This window comes from Lygodium microphyllum, chromosome 8 (assembly GCF_053477565.2).
Source record: "Lygodium microphyllum isolate KBCC chromosome 8, Lygodium_microphyllum_v1.1.10, whole genome shotgun sequence".
Classification (NCBI taxonomy): domain Eukaryota; kingdom Viridiplantae; phylum Streptophyta; class Polypodiopsida; order Schizaeales; family Lygodiaceae; genus Lygodium; species Lygodium microphyllum.
The window spans coordinates 94,440,344-94,454,109 of record NC_141142.1 but is presented as its reverse complement, the minus strand read 5'-3'; positions in this window follow the sequence as shown (position 1 = coordinate 94,454,109).

The window sequence follows — 13,766 nt, the reverse complement described above, 5'->3', positions numbered from 1 at the left end:
GAAAAAAAAAACTAGAGAGCATGTGGCAACCACATGCTCTCTGGTTTTTTTTTCCAGTTATGTTTTGTGCGACTATCAGCGTGTCTACATTGCAGATAATTCATGTTTATACGCGCGTCTATAATGCAAACTACACGCGCTTCATAATTCAAATTTAAAAAAGAAATTTAATATCTTTTTTTAAAGGACATTTTATGTTTTCCGTTCGCGTCTATCAGTGCTTGTAAAAGTGTGTCTACCAGTGTGTCTATATGCACGTGTATATATGCATCTATTGCGCGTCTATTTGTGCGTGTAAATTTGTTGATACATGCGATTATAGACGCAAAATGGTAGACGCGCAAATAGACGGGCGGATAGACGCCCCTGTAAGAATTTCTCTATATTCAAAAATCGCGTCTAAATGTGTGTCTATGAGGCCTTTTTGTTGTAGTGAAGAAGCTATGATCAAAGATCCATGTAACCATTGCATAGACATAAACCATGACATCTCCTCCATGCCCTCAAGATATCAAAGTGGTCGATGGCACGTATTGCATCAAAATTTTGATCACGCTTCTTCTCGGTGTCTTTACTGGCCTGCTTGTACCTAGTGAGTCACATTTCAATGGATGCATGTGTAAAATATTACACAGCGCAGCGAACAGAATCTGAGAAAGAGATAGAGAGTACACAACAGATAAGAGGAGAATCAGTAAATTCTTTAACTTCAAACAACTGATACAAAGATGGCTCTGTCCACCCGTGCGCTTCCACTATGTGAAGCTTAGATGGCGATCTAGACAGAAGATAGGTGAAGAGCTTAAGGCTAGCTGGAACAACAACTCTAACTGGGTGAAAGATGAGTGAGAGATGGCTGCGAAGGGATTTAGCTTTTATAGCCCACGAAGGTCGTTAGGTTGGCCTACCATATGAGCCTCCACTAGTCGGCCAGGGAATATTCCAAGGAATATTCCCTTTAACATCGGGCCGAGGGCAGCCAGGGGCCACTTCTGCGGCCCCTGGACCCCACAATAGGGGCCCCTTTTAACTCCCTTCCACCGCAACTCGATGCAATGCGCCTCAAGTTACTACTAGCTTAACCACTCCATCTAACCCAAAGATTAGACTGACAACAGTCACCTTTTTACCATCCAGTCACATAGACCTCATCTGATATACAAGTTAGGACTCAACCAATGTCCAGGCTCACATTTGGCTTCTCCTCATAATGGGGGCCTTACAGCTTTGAGCACCATGGATCATTGGTAGCACCTAATGAGGGTGGGGCATTGATCATATCTAACAGCATGGTGCAACATACCAAAACAATTCACTTTCTCCTCCATTGTAGCATCCATCATTTTTTCTACCCCATTTCTAACCACCACATCTTCGGTTAGCCTATCATCGTCCTTCAATGACCATAGCATACTATTGTCTGAATCTATCATTAGTAGCCACCGTTGTGAAATATGCACTAACGCCTTCAATACCATCCAATCTTCAGCTATGTTACCTTCTGGCCAAGCTTGTTATCGCACAAAGACTTTTAGGATTTTCATGAAGCACTCCAAGAAGAGCATCCTTTGTGTATGGATGGGTCCCGCAATCTCCACTTCATCTACAAGATGCACCAGGAGGTGGGTTTGTATCGTGAGCATGTTGGTGGGTAGGTACTTCTCAAAGAAATAGATCGTCTCCACTGCTCCCCACCTTATAGATTCAATAAAGGATGTCTTGATCTCCTTCTGTGAGATCCATTGCACTAAATTCGACAACCTGTAAATCACCCCACATATTTCTAAAGTGAGGTATCCCGCAATCGCGATTGGTAGTACAAATTGCCACAAATGAAGAAGCATTATGAATACCGATTAGACACTAGATAGCAAAATACGTAGGCCACTTATAATCAAGGCAAGTACAAACCTAATATATCTTATGCCAATCATGGGATTTTAGCCGCCTTGATAGTTGGTCATCTTTAGAAAAAGTGGATCTGAGGGAACGCATCATACCTTTCAGGGTGTGGATAGACCTGGTAATTTGCTTCACAATGTGCTCTTCTTTAGTGGACAAAACCCAAGGAGTGTGAGGTAGTTGTAAGCAACCATCAGCACTTGTGACTATAGCCAAAACACCTCCATTTTGTCTACCTTCTTCAAATCCATTCGTGCCCTTGCAATTCTCTCTTTTATGTAATGTGGTCCCATAGTAAGCTACCCACATTCTTGAAAATATGCATGGGATCTAGCAAGTGGTTTGATCTGTAAGTGAATCCAATACGGTAACTTGTAGAAAATTGAGAACCACTGCATTCCATTTGGATGTGACTCCATGTGGACCATTTTTAACGCGTACCAGCTTTGGGCATTCATTTGTACTAGAGGTCATCCAAGGAAACCTTCCCTCAGTTCATGACCCTCTCGAAATAAAGCGGCAAGTCCTTGATATACCGTTGTCATATTGCTGCGCATTCGAGGTGTAAAAACCACCCAAAAGTTGTGTGTGTGATTTGATACTTTGTACATACTTAGTTGTTGTGTTTACATTTATTTTCTGCGTATGAGTATAGTGAGGAGGAGTTGGAGGCATAGTGGTGAGCAAGATGAGATGCTTTCAGCCTATGTTGAGCAAGGTCAAGTGGAAAGCAGTTTATCGTGTTACAAACAAATCCAAGATGAAGGTTGTATTCTTTGCAAGGCAATATTTGTCATTAGCCTTCAGGCATGCATAGTAGTCATAGAGAAGATGACATTACTAGAAATTAGACAAGAAAAGGTGACATAAATGCATTGAAGGATGTGTTGGATGATGGGGCTTCACCAAAAGCAACTGATTATGATAATAGAATGGCATTACATCTTGTCGCTAGTGAGGGACATTGCTCAATAGTGGAGTTGTTACTTCAGTATAATGCTCTTGACAATCCAACGGACCGTTGGGATAGAACAAGTGTTATGCAACATGGCTGATGCAACACTTCAACTTATAGATCATACATCCTTTGCGAGCATTACGGTATGCACGGGAAGTTGAAACCGCTTTTCTGCGTGTGATATGCTATAAAAGGAAGTGTGGTTAAAAAAGGGGATTGTGAATAGTGAATGGTAAGAAAAGTAAAAAGGCTATTTTGGGGGGGGAAAAAGCAGATTTGTATTCAATCAAGTAAAGCAGATTCGAAAGGAAAGGAGAAGCGAGGGAAAAGAAGGGCGTGAGGGAGATGAGGGGCTTCTGGTGTCGTCGGCCAGAGCTGTTTTTGGGGATGGATCCTCTCGCAAAAACTCAGGATTTCTGAGCTTCCATTTATGGTGCTAATGGCTGGATCACAAACTGTTGTTCTAGCAGTGCCGCCTCTATAGAGACTGACCATAGAATCAAAGCAGGCTCCCATTCGCAGAGAGACGGTCAAGATCCGCCAATCCCGTCTTACAGAGACACAGCAGAAGCACGCTCTACTTTTCTCTTCGCAGTGGGTTTCCCTCCCTCTTGTCTGTGGCTGGCCAGAAGAAACCTTGCTAGCTTCTTCAAACTTTAAAGGCCTTCATCGCCCCCCCTTCCTCGACATCCTCTTAGGCAAGAGAGAGCGAGCGTGCTAATACTACAGCATGAATGATTAAACAACCTTCTTTGCCTATCCTATTGCCAGCTCCGAACAGGAGTTCAGTCTTGGCTTGCAAGTGCACACTGCTGAGAGGGGGCATGTTTGTGCCAAGAGCTCTGATAGTACCTGCATCTATATTTAGTCCCTGTGATTTCTGATGTGGAGATCAACCATCTGCAGCTAGTTTACATTAGGTGATTCTGGAGTAGAAATGTCCGCGCTTTCGATCAGTTTGGGCATAATTCTTCATAGCGTGTTGGTTGAGACCGACTGGCAGCTGTTCATGGAAGGGAGGAAATGGAGGACGAACATCTGGTATTGCTGAAGGCGAAAGAAAACCGATGACATTCTCTGATTTGCAGAGGACAACGTTGCTCAAAAGAAGGACAAATACTATCATTGACGAAGCTCTAGAAGATTAAACGATTGAAGCTGATCAAAGGAGATCGACAATTATGCCCGTGGTTCATGGAGTGGATCATCTGATGGGACGCCACATCGTTACTTGTCTATGACAAACAATAAGTGCTCTTTGTTCTAGAGTGCTATGCTGCTTGGTTTAAATAGTAGTCCAGGGTGCAAATTGATGCCTATTGGAGTTGTCAAATGTTGACAGAAAGAGGGGACTGTGATATTAAGCAGATTATGGTGATATTGTTTCTTATTGAAGGTGATCGTTTTCAGTTTATGCAATGTCTGTGGGAACCTACAATAAAGTTCAATATGAAAAGGGAATGGTCATCTACAACAACGTTGAAGCATCACTTCTTCCTTTTATGATGACAACTCTATGGCTTGCTTATGCTGCCAGAAGCAAATCTTGAAATGCAGAAGCATCGTAGCAAATGGATGAGCTCAAGAATGACCAACAAATTTTAGTGGAGGAACAGAGATGGGAAATATGGTTGGATCAGTTTCATATACATGCACCATGATTTGTATTCATTCACTTGATTGATCTTCCAACTTGAAATTAATCAAGGTCCTCTGAAATATGGTTGGATCAGTTTCATATACATGCACCATGATTTGTATTCATTAACTTGATTGATCTTCCAACGTGAAATTAATCAAGTGAATGAAATGGATTAGCTCAAGAATGACCAACAAATTTTAGTGGAGGAACAGAGATGGGAAATATGGTTGGATCAGTTTCATATACATGCACCATGATTTGTATTCATTCACTTGATTGATCTTCCAACTTGAAATTAATCAAGGTCCTCTGAAATATGGTTGGATCAGTTTCATATACGTGCACCATGATTTGTATTCATTCACTTGATTGATCTTCCAACTTGAAATTAATCAAGGTCCTCTGTGGTTGCGACATTGCTTTCACAAACCCTTCAACACGGTCTTATTCATAGTTCATGACCTTCGGGAGTCTAGCTGTGGCCCTCACAATGGACATGCATGATAACGTGAGGTAACCAGACCTGTCCCAACACCCCTATTTAGTCAACATAAACTTGAATGGGCTATATTAGATATCACCAATGAGAACGGAAGCCTACGTACCTGAGCACTCCTCGAATCCCAAAAAGTCATGCATGGTCCACATGAGAATGGCTCGTATATTGGCAGACCGACGACCATCACGCTTGCTTATATCTTCCATGGGGACCCCCTCCTACCACAAAATCTTAAGCTCATCAACTAATGGATAGAGATAGACGTCCATCTTCTTGACTTTGTAGTGCCTAGGAACAAGCGAGCTAAGGATTAGGTGTCCTTTATTTCATAGAAAGTGATGGCGGGATATTGTAGTTAACAAGGACTACATGAGGCCACACACTATAAGAAGTTGAGTGAAGACCAAATGGGTTCACACCATCCATAGCAAGACTAAGCCAAAGATTCCTTGGATCTCGTGCAAATCCTAGAAAGATAGAGTTAATGTGGCTCAATGCACATGAATCTATTGATATTCATTGGACTCCATCTATGGATTTATTTTGTGCATGCCACATTGTCAAGATCGACATGCCCGATGTACGAAGCATATGATGTATACACAAGATAAGTGGAAAGTGTCTAAGAACTTTTTGAGGGATGGTTTGCCCTTGCAAGTCCTATCAATACCTATAAGCACCACACTTTAGACATGTCTCCATAGTCTTATACTCTCCTTGAAACAACATGCAATCATTGACAGATACATGTATATTGTTGTAGTCCATGCCAAGCTTTTGTAAAACATATTGCGTATCATCATGAGACTCAGGCATGATATTTCCAAGTGGTAATATATGATACTTTAGCAACGTGAAAAAAAATCATAAAACACATTGAAAAAGCGCGAGTGTTTTTTATAATGGAGTCAAAAAAATCAATGGAGTGTACGTAGAATATACCTAAACAACTCGATCACACTTGCATCGCTCCACCTATATTTTTCTTGCATACTTAGAAGCGCAAGCAACATCTTCAGGTGAGATCCTTGGCACCCATCATATAATGGTATGGACGCTTCCTCTCTTAGCAAATCATATGTCTCGGCATCCATGGGCATCAATGCATCGATCATTGCCTCCATCTCACGCTCCAATATTGGAGAAAGGTCTGAAAGGCTACATGGCTCCTCTGATATTGAGGGTATAGACTAAGTTGTGCCTTCCAAGTGGTGGATTGGCTTAAGCACTCCATCCATCTAGGTGCATTCCTCCTTGGAATGAGACCTCACTTCCCGGGGAATCCACTAGGGTTTACCATATGGTACCATGTGAGTGTAAGGGAGGGGGGTTATTTAAGGGAAGGAATGTGCATTTTATAAGGTAAGGTCCCATAAATAGGGGGTAGATAAGGGGTATTTTCATATATTTCTTGCACGCAGGTGACGTCTCCTTATTACTACTAATGAATCCCCCATGCCTCACCTCCTTGTATAAATTTTATGACCACGTCTAATGTTTTTTTATATGATATTCAATTAGTTGTGAATGTAAGACATGATTGATCCCTCGGGTAAGTTACTCATGAATATATGTGTGTATTACATGGGTTCAAAATAAGGTATTTCTAAAATACTATTTTTATACATTTTCTACATACGTAAGGGTGTAATGTAAAGGGATTATTTATAGATTGAATAGAAAATGATTATATTTTATTCAATAATATTTTACAGATAAGGATATTTATAAATAGGCCTTGAATGCATGTGATGTAGAGGATATACATATAGTAACTTCCTTGAGATTGATATATAATTTTCTTACTGTTTGGTCAAATTCTAAGATCGCCTAATCAATTATCTTTGATTGGAACTCACCGAAGCATCGTACGTGTTCTATAGACAAGTGATGCTTTCGTATGATTACCAGCTTGCATTGAGAGCAAGGACATGGGACACGTTGATTAAGATATGCCTCACAATCTTAGGCATCATGACCATCATTTCCATTTTATCTGCGTTATGACAAATAACAGGTTTTTGTCCTCATTCTCTTTTTCTTTTTGTATTTTCCTCCCTTCATCCTTCTTTGCTTCTCTCTCCCCCTCTGTTTCTATAAATGTTTCTTTATCCCCCCCATCTTTCCTCTCCACTCTCACTTCTTCTCTCTTTTCCTTTCCATTCGCACTCGATGCATCTCGCTAAAATAAAAATCAAATATCAAAAGTAAAAAACTTATAAAAAAGGCATTGAAAGACTTTCTCTCCCCACCCCTCTTCATGCCTCTCTTCCCCCTCTACCATTCTCTTTCTATAATTTTTTTATCTCTAATTCTCTTGTTGTTTCCGTTTTTCTCTCTCTTTCTCTTGCTCTCTATTTATTGTTTTTTCTATCTCTGTTTTTCTCCCTCTTTTTGTCTCTTTTTCTCCAATTCTCTTTCTAGCTCTCTTTTTTTTCCACTATCATTCTTCTCTTTACTTCACCCTTTTATCCACCTCTCCTTTCACTCTTCATTTTGTATTCTCTCCCCCCTCTCTTTATTTCTCTCTTTCTCTTTCTTTATTTCCCCTCTCTTTGTTTCTCTCCACTCCCTCATTGTTTTCTCATTCATTCTCCTCTCTCTCTCTCTCTCTCTCTCTCTCTCTCTCTCTCTCTCTCTCTTTACTTCACCATTTTATCCATCTCTTCCTTCACTCTCCGTTTCATGTTCCCTGCCCCCTTTCTTTCTTTTTCTCTTTCTCTTTCTTTGTTGTCCCTTTCTTTGTTTCTCTCTGCCCCCTCATTGTTTTCTTTCTTTCTCTCTTTCTCTTTCTTTATTGCCTCTCTCTTTGTTTTTCTCAGTCCCCTCGTTGTTTTCTCTCATTCTCCTCTCTCCCTCACTTTCTCTCTCTCTTTTTTTCCAGTATCCTTCTCTTTACTTCACCCTTTTATCTACCTCTCCATTCACTCTTCGTTTCGTGTTCTCTTTCCCCTCTCTTTCTTTCTCTTTTTCTCTTTCTTTGTTGCCCCTCTCTTTGTTTCTCTCTGCCACCTCGTTGTTTTCTCATTCATTCTCCTCTCTCTCTCTTTCTCTCTTTCTTTGTTATCTTTCATGTTTATTCTCTCTCTCTCTCTCTCTCTCTCTCTCTCTCTCTCTCTCTCTCTCTCTCTCTCTCTCTCTCTCTCTCCCTTTTTCTTTCTTATTCTCTCTCTCTCTCATTTCCTCTCTTTCTCCCTCAAAGCATCTCATTATCAAGAAAAACAAACAAAGGAAAAGAAGAAAGCACAAAAACAAATCAAGAGGAGGCAATGTACTTACTGCAAAGGTCCGAGGATGGATTCTTCATCTCCTCTTCGTGACATCCCCCTTTCTCCTTTGTACACTTCTCCCTCTTCTTTGCGTACGGCAGCGATGACAGTGGTGGTGATGAGAAGCTCTCATTCTCTCACTCTCCCTCCCAAGGCCACAATCTCTTTTACTCTCTCTCAAACTCTTTGCAGTAAAATGCCACGCGCGGGTTTTCACCATCTTTTTTTTCTCAAAGTGGCATCTCTATGCATTTGCGATACAAATAGCGATGCCGCTATTTTACGTCAAAAATGATTATTTCTATATCCCCATTTCCTTGTAGTGTGTATTTTTGAATAAGCTAAGCTAATGCTTCAATGTGTCTTGGGCTTCAACCCGCCCTTATTTGGACGTATTTGGTTATGAGCTATGATTATGAGCTTATGTCTTCCATGTATGATAAGATGCTGAAATAAATTGGCATGTGTCATGTCTATCCATTTTCTTCTACATCTTCCATTTCTTTAAACCCCTTCTCTTTTGTCTACTCCTCTCCCTAAATCTCCCTTTACTCTATTTTCTCTTACCCTTGTGGTAGACTTTCGACTCCAAACATTACAACAGTGGTGAACTCAATGTGAAAGTTGGCTAGCAGGTGTGTAAAGATGGGGGATTTTGTAGGTTCAAGTGGTGGTGATGCTTTACAATAGGTTATTGCTTTGTTGTAGTAGCAACAACATTAGTAGTTTTTGTTACAACAACAAATGCAAACTCAACAAGAAGCAGAAAGAATTGATTCGTTAGCTATGAATGCATTGCAGTAAACAATAGAATAGGACGTGAAGTAGTTTAAGGGTCAAAATGTTTTGGCCTTCATCTGATTGTATGAAGAAAATATGTTGTTTCATGGGGTACCACAATATGCATGGAGTTGGTATTTCTCACGTTTGGCCATGCATGCATTGCATGATCCGATTAATGAGTTACATAGAAGGGATGCTGATTGGGAAGCTCTTGGTAGAAGATTTTTTCTTGAAAGATACAAGTAGGATTACAAACTAGATTGAAAAGACCAATAAAGGGTTGGCTACTACAGCTTTGCTCCATGAATTTGAAAGTCGATATGCACAGTTGGATACTGATGAGAAACAATCATTAGAGAGCTAGAAAAATGATTTGTTTTTTAAGGCTACAGATTCTCTCTTAGAAGAGAAGCTAATTGATCATTTAGAATATACCTCTTCTAAAAAAATAGGCTAAAATCAAATTGGGCTAATGTAATTTGAGGCTATGTATATGTTGTAAAGAGACAGCAAATGAAATTAAGATGGGGTACTGGTAGCACACCTGCCAGTGCTCAAAAGGGGGTTGAAATTGTAGCCAAAGTTCCTATAGCTATGGTGGAACATGCGGCTATACCTGCTAGTCCAAATCTTAAAGGTGATGATGTGGATGAATTAATCAAGGGCATGCATGATTTGAGGTTGGATTTGACATAAATTAATACAAAGGTCAAAAAATTGGATGTTAAGGTAGAAGAGAAGGGTTGTGCAACATCCCAAAGGCCATATAGAGAAGGATACAAGAGGAGATGTATTTGGTGTGACAATTTATAGGATGAAAAGTGAGACTGTACACACAGCCTACCATGAAGCAAAAGTGAAAAGGTTAGTCTTTTGGAAAGATAGAAAAAAATGCAATAGAAAATGGTCTTCCAATAGAACCAAATTTTGGAAATGGTGGTATATGCAAAAGAGGTTGGAACATATGACTGCAAGGACAACATTTGTAGCCATAGATGTAGCCACATATGGTTTGAGAATTGAACGGGCTAATGAAGCTTGTAAAGGATGCATGGGTGAAGCAAAATCTCATGTTTGGATGAAAGCATTGGATTGTATGGAAAAGGGAAAAACAATAAAGGTTGAATTGGCTAATGCAAGTCAGAGTATACGAGGGAGATCAGTATGGAGTGCACTAGTAGATCCATTTTTGGCCTATGCTTATTTGGCTGAAGTTCATAATCAAGAAGGGCTTGTGGAAGAAAAGAGAAGAAGAGGAAACTACTGATCCTTCCACTTTAGGTCCTTCTAAATGCATTACACGAAGTAAAATTGGAGCAACACAGAAAGAGATTGAAAACTTAAACATATTATGGAGGATGCATCTCAGGAGAAGAAACAAGAAGAAAAAAAAAGGGCATGCAATCCAGCTACAGGCTACAATCCGATCTTGAGACTGCTACAAATCTTTAAAAAGTCTTGGAAGAACACATACTTGACAATAGAGTGGAATTCACACTTGTCAAAGTTCTTGGAATCATGAAGCATGAATTTCATGATGCAATCATTGATATGCTGCAACAAAAAATATAGTTTGATGGTGAAGTTTTACAAGCATTGATGCAAGTTGACAAAGATATAGAGAAACAACTTCAGAGGGAGTATGATGATGTATGCAATGCTATTTTGGAACATGTTGATGTTGAAAATGGGTTGAATGGAAGTGTAGACAACAAACTTGTCTGAAAATAGTATTGCGGACTACAGTAAGCATAGAGAGAAGGCTATGTATAATGGGGATGCCCATCAACAAGTATATGAAGAAGAAGATGCTCATTTTATTCCAAGAAGTCATTATTCATGAATGCACTGGGCTCACGCTACAACAGAGACAATTGTTAAAGTGGGAGAAAGAGAGACGCCTTACATAGCTCGCTTGGATCACGGTTTTGAAATCAATGTTATGGCACAAAGCTTGTATAAGAATGGAGGTTGGATGATTGATGTAGATCCGAGATGGCACATGTGGGTAGCAAACAATTCATCAGGGGATCTTTATGCAGCTTGTATAAATGTACTCATGACTATTTGAGATGTTAGGGATGAATATCATTTTTTTGTGTAGGATTCATGTAGTTATCTGGTGATTTTGGGGCAGCCCTATACTTCAGAATCAAGATTGGAAACAAAAGCCTGGGATGATGGTTCTTCATATGCTCAAGTTTGAAGTAAGGAAAATACAAGGGCAGTACAATTTCTCACTATTTGTGTGAATCATCCCCGCAATCATAATAGAACACCATATTGGGGAATATGGGAATTTCCCATAAGTTTGGGATACGTGGTCAAATCTTTGGATTTATCATAACTTGAACACTATAACTCCAAATCGAGCGCACTATAGCTGCATAGATTCCATTTTTCAAGCACTTTCCAATGATAGGTCACACCATATGGTTTTGAGAAACTTATGGGCATGTTATCCAAGTGCCACCTTTTTAGTATTCAAAAAATGGGAATTGGGAGATTCCCAAACTCAGTAATATTGTGTTATAGGCTGTAGGATAATCCTATGCCACCTAATGCATGAGAGTTTAAAGGTTTTTAGATAGCACTATTGTAAGTGGAGGCTATGGCAGTCCCTCTAGGAAGATAATTATCCCTCCAAGAAAGGGGGAAACTATGTTTGTGTCTGGATTGCAAGAATGGTCAGCATGTGGTCTTGGTAGTTTTAAGAATGTTTCAATCAACTAAAAAAAAATATGTAGGTTGGGCTGAGAAAGAGCTGAAGACATAGGGTTTGATGGCTACAAATGAAGGAATTTTAGGGTTGTTTTTAGGGCTGGTTCATGTTGATACATTGGCTGAAATTTCTACGACCATTAATGCTTAAAACATGACTAAAAAGGAGGTTATTTATGTTGAAAATTTAGATATGCATGAAGTCATTCAATAGTTTTCTGAGAATGAATATTATGGGCTGCAATATGGGTTGCAAAACAAGGTTGAAGCAAGGGTGGATACAAAGTATAAAATAGTTGCAAAGAAGGTTAAGCTTGTGGCTTTGCCTTTACTGCTTGAAAGTGATGGTTGACTAAAAAAATGTCTCAACAGCCTAGTTCGCGAGATCCACATGGAGTAGGGCATAAATTTATAGTTGAAACTTTACGAAAGCTGAAAATTAGTGATACAAACTTTCTTTTGCAAGATCTTGTTTCTTGTAGATGTTGGCAAGGCATGGAAAAGCCTTTGTGTTTCAGCCAAATGAAATTAGATGTGTTGATCCAACCATTGTTGCACCTATGGTGATCTTTACATTACCTCATGCGCCATGGAATTTAAAGCCTATTTGAGTGCTTTGGGCACATTTTCCTAAGCTATTGAACGAGAAGATCAAGATGTGGATTTTAGAGCCCTCTTCAGCTCCATATTCGAATCAGTGGTTTACTGTTCCAAAGAAGAATGGTGCTTTGAGGTTGATATAATATTCACAACCAGTTAATAAGCATTTGTAGGCAAGGCAATTTACTCTATGGGAGATTTATATTTAGGATATGATCAGTTCCAACAACTTACATTGGAAAGCGGGGATATCACTACCATGAAGAAACCACTTGGATTGGTTAGAATGTATACAGTTTCACAAGGAGCAACCAATTTAGTGGCGCATATAATGAATGCTATACACAAAGTTTTGAGGGAGTATATTTCTCAATTGACCTTACCCTTTATTGATGAGGTGCCAATCAAAGAGTGTGATATGCATGAGAGAGTTGAATGAGCATGGATGTAGAAGATTTGTGGCTGATCATATTGCTGATTATGACAAGATTTTGAGCCGTCTTGAAGAAGTGAAATTTGACTCTATCAGGAGACAAGTCCATTTTTGGAGTGGAGGAAGTATTGGTTGTTGGACACATGTGTGGACCATATAGAAGAAAGTCCTCTCCAGTGAAGATTGATGGCATAATTCGGATGCGGGAGACATGTTTGAATGTATCTGAGGTGAGAATATTTTTGGGTGCATGTGTCTTTACTTTATATGGATTCCGCATTTTGCTCATGTGGCAGAGATTTTATATCAGCTCTTGTGAAAATGGAAAAACTTTTGGTGGGTGAAACAACATACGAAGGCAGTTCAGAAGTTAAAGAGCTTATTGATTTCATTCCCAACACTAAAAAGAGAAAATTATGAGAATAGATAGCCTATTATTCTCACCGTGGATACAAGTCCAATTAGCATTGGTTGGTTGGCATTGGTTGGGCAATGGGTCAAGATGATGTTGATGGGCTATTTGATTTGGAGCAAAGGTCCTCAATGAACAACAACGGTGGTATTCTCAAGTCAAAAGAGAGCTTTGGGATGAAGTGAGAGCCCTTAAGTGTGATAGGGAGTATTTTATGGGAGCTCATCTAGTGGTAGAGATTGATTGTCTACCTCTATTAGGCATGATAGTAAATTGCTCCACTCCCAATATTGCCATGTTATGGTGGATTGCATATCTAAAGTCACTTAACCCTGATCTTCAGCATATTGCAAGTAGAGAAAACCCCATGGCTGACATTATTTCACAAGCAACGTTTGAAGATGAAGAGGAGCTGATGTAAGATGAAGAGGATAACATGATAGGTGCTAAAAATGACTTTATAACAACAGGGAATGAGTATGCAGTTACTATTACTTTAGCAAATACAACAGGTACAACTATTGTAACAAAAATTTCAGTAGTAAAA